Here is a 3460-nt window from a genome sequence, read left to right on the forward strand (position 1 = left end):
AGAAATACACTAGGAAAAGATATACATGTTACCTATAATCCACAAATAATTTATATCCAAAACATACAAAGAAAAACAAAAAAATTAATAATGGTGTAGACAATCCAAGAGAGAAAAGAGCAAGAGACTAGAACAGGCAGTCCCCCCACCCCTAAAAAAAAAAGATATCAAAATGGCTAACAAACATATGAAAAGTACTCAGGAAAATGTAAATTAAAACTGCAGTAAAAGGCCTCCTGGTGCTTACCACAGGCTGTGTTTTTACATTGCCTGTACAGAAGGAGGACACAGACTAAACTCACCCCATATACACCTCAGCCCAGGCCCTTTGCCTGGTCTGTATTGTGAATGGGGGGACATGGAAAAAAAACCCACAATAAAATATTCACTTCAAGCCCATTGAAATGGCAGGACTGACAGTGCTGGTGAGAATGTAGAGCAACTGGAATTCTCAGACACATCGTGAGGAAATTTGTATTATTATATAGTCCCATAAAATTGAGCATGTACATGTACATCACTTTTGGGAATATCTCCAACAGACATAAGTATACACATGCACAAAAATCTTGTACATTAGTGTTCATACCAGTATTATTGATAATAACCAAGAATTAGAATAACTCAAATTCCTGTTAATTTTTATAGACAATAAAGAGAGAAACAAGGCAGGGAAAATAGAGTCAAAATAGATGAAGAATAATCAGGAAATGCCTGAAAAGCCATCAGACTTTAATGAGGCAGAGGATCTAGAAGCTGAGACAGCCTTAAGTGAAAGAATAATAAAAGAAAATAAATTTAAAATTTTAGATATGATGTCTCAACAATTAAGGTATAATTAGTTCTTGATTTATTTATAGAAATTTATATAATGCATTTCTTTTCCCTACCTAAAGTATTAGATGGCTTGTAATTAGAAATTAGTAGAACACAGATAAAGTAGTCTGCCCCTTTGATGAGGCACTCCCTGGCAGATCTCTGCTCTTCTCAGTTGTCCCATCTCCCACCACTGGCACGACTACCACCAGCCTGGTGTCAGGCAGCTTTCCTGGGCGTAGGTCTATGGTAGTTAATTTTATATGTCGGCTTGGCTGGGCCATGGTGCCCAGATATTTGGTTAAATACCCTGGATGTTTCTGTAAGGGTGTTTTTTGGGGTGAAGTTTAGATTTAAATTGGTGAACTTTGAGTAGAGCAGATTGCCCTCTCTAATGTGAGTGGGCCTCATCCAATCAGCAGAAGTCCTGAATAGAGAAGTCCTGAACAAAGACTGTCCTCCTCTGAGCAAGAAGGAATTCTGCCAGCAGATGGCCTTTGAACTCCAATGGCAAATCTACAACTCTTCCTGAGTATTCCACCTGTCTGCCTACTTCATTAGATTTTGGACTTGCCAAGCCTCTACAATCATGAGACAATTCCTTATAATAAATCTCTCCCCGCCTTGTCTTTCTGTCTCCCTTCCTGCCGCCCCCCACCACCCCACACACACCCTTGATTCTATTTCTGTGAAGAAGCCTGACTAATACAAGGCCTAATAACTGTGAAAAGTCAATTCTCCCACTTGGGCACTTGGATGAATGTGGCATGAATATCATCAGCTTCATTACATTCCTTGTCCTAAGTGAAGTCTGCCACATAAGTTCCTCTATTCTCTTTTGAAAATCACATTTCTTCCTTCCCAGTCTTTCCAACTCCACTTTTTTTGTATCTTTACAGGGACCAAACTAAAGACTATGTTTGTTTTTTACAAGAGCTACGTATCTATGCCAAGCGCTGGTCCCTGCTGTGCTTTTGTGTCAGCTAAGACATCTGGCTGTCCTCTGAACAGACTTGTCTCATCTTGAGTGTCTCCTGACACTCCAGTTTCTTAGGATTCTTCTTGTTTTTTGAGCTTCTATTCAACAGCTTCTATAAACTAAATGCTTCTTTCTAAAGTCAAAAGTATCTCAGTTTTCAGGGTTTTTTTTCTGCAGTAGAACCACATTCCCTAAGGTAAGGCTTGCTCAGTTCTGCTACTGAACAAGACATATCCTAAGGTTAGTGTCTTCCCTCTGGCTAGCTCCAAGAAATACTTTCTCGCCCTAAGGTTGGTTTACTAATTCATCATTTTCTAGCTGAGAATTATGCAAAGGCTTTAAAACACATAGATTGAGCCTCTTTGACTTGGTAGGTCTGGGGTCTGGGAATTTTCACTTCTAGCAAGGCCCCAGTTGAAGCTGATGCTGTGGATCCAGAGACTACACTTTGAGAACTACTGCCCTAACTCTGCCTCCTGAATTGCAGCCTCCTGTTCCTGTTACTATAATACATTGAATCCCTTTAGTCCCTAAATCTTTCATAGATCTTCTCTCTACTGTTTGAGGATGAAACTCAGAGTAGGAAAAGGGAATGGTATAGGCAAGGATAGCAAGAATTTAACTCACATCACCACCATTATTTTTTCTTTTTGAGTGGCTGGTATGTTAGAAAGCACTGGTGTGAAAGGGTTAGAAATATAAGTTTCTGCTCTTAAGAAACTTAACAAGGGGAAAGTCCAGCACAACCCTAACTATAAGGCAGAATATATATTATAATAAATGTAAGTGGGCCATGGGACAATAGCAGACATTGCTGGTGCCCCCAAGCATATTCCCTAGGCTAATCTGCTTAGAGATCAAGGCCAGGACTCATTCTCAGGATTGTGCAAGTGCAGGGCCAGCAAGTTCACAATCCTGAGTGAGTGTGTCGTTTAACTCTGCACAACAGTGGTCTCACTTGTCTCCCTATAGCCTTAGCCCTGCCACAGGTCACAACACAGAGTTCCAGTATCCCTGATAGATTCCAGCCTTTCTCTGGACAAAGGTGTTCCCTCTACCAGAGAAGTCTACTTGACCCACATGCCAAATGGGCCTGAACATATATACATACATACATATAGCTGCTAATGCACCCTAAGGCTCATGAAATTACAATGCAAACTATACAGAGTAAAAACAGCAGAGAGCCTAAGGCTAATATTTGAGGAATGCCAACATTTAAGGATGGGATTCAGAAAGAGAAACTTTCAGTTTGTTGATAAATTGTTAAGTAGAAAGGAATCAGTATAATTTGAGATCTGCTTTGATGCCTGAATGAAGTGTGCAAAACAGGACTTGCCTTCAAGAAGCTTCCAGGCTAGTAGGGGAAGCTTTCAAGGATCCATACTTGAAAAGACAAATATTCTGGCACCAAATAGCAAGTTAGTGTTGAGGATATAATATGACAAACCAGAAGAAGCTAAAACTTGCCTTAACTGGAGCAATATGTTTTCCATTTAAATGGTGACACTGGTATTGATTTGCATAGGGTTTTTATGAAAATGAAGTAAGGTAATTAATCTAGAGTTCTAAGAACAGTTACTGGTTATAGCAATCACTAAGTAAATTGTCATTTTTATTGTGATTTCTGTTGTGATGCTGTTGTTAATGATGATGAGTGAAGTT

General features: G+C 39.5%; 1 non-coding gene across 1 annotated transcript; it reads left to right on the plus strand.

Annotated features, from left to right (window-relative positions):
- The first annotated feature begins 230 nt into the window (after positions 1-230).
- Positions 231-362, plus strand: LOC123831388. Its single transcript, XR_006787909.1, has one exon. It is a non-coding gene; the product is annotated as a small nucleolar RNA SNORA51 (small nucleolar RNA).
- The last annotated feature ends 3098 nt before the right edge of the window (positions 363-3460 follow it).

Source organism: Phyllostomus hastatus, unplaced genomic scaffold (assembly GCF_019186645.2).
Source record: "Phyllostomus hastatus isolate PE091 unplaced genomic scaffold, TTU_PhHast_1.1 phas_scaffold_1674, whole genome shotgun sequence".
Classification (NCBI taxonomy): domain Eukaryota; kingdom Metazoa; phylum Chordata; class Mammalia; order Chiroptera; family Phyllostomidae; genus Phyllostomus; species Phyllostomus hastatus.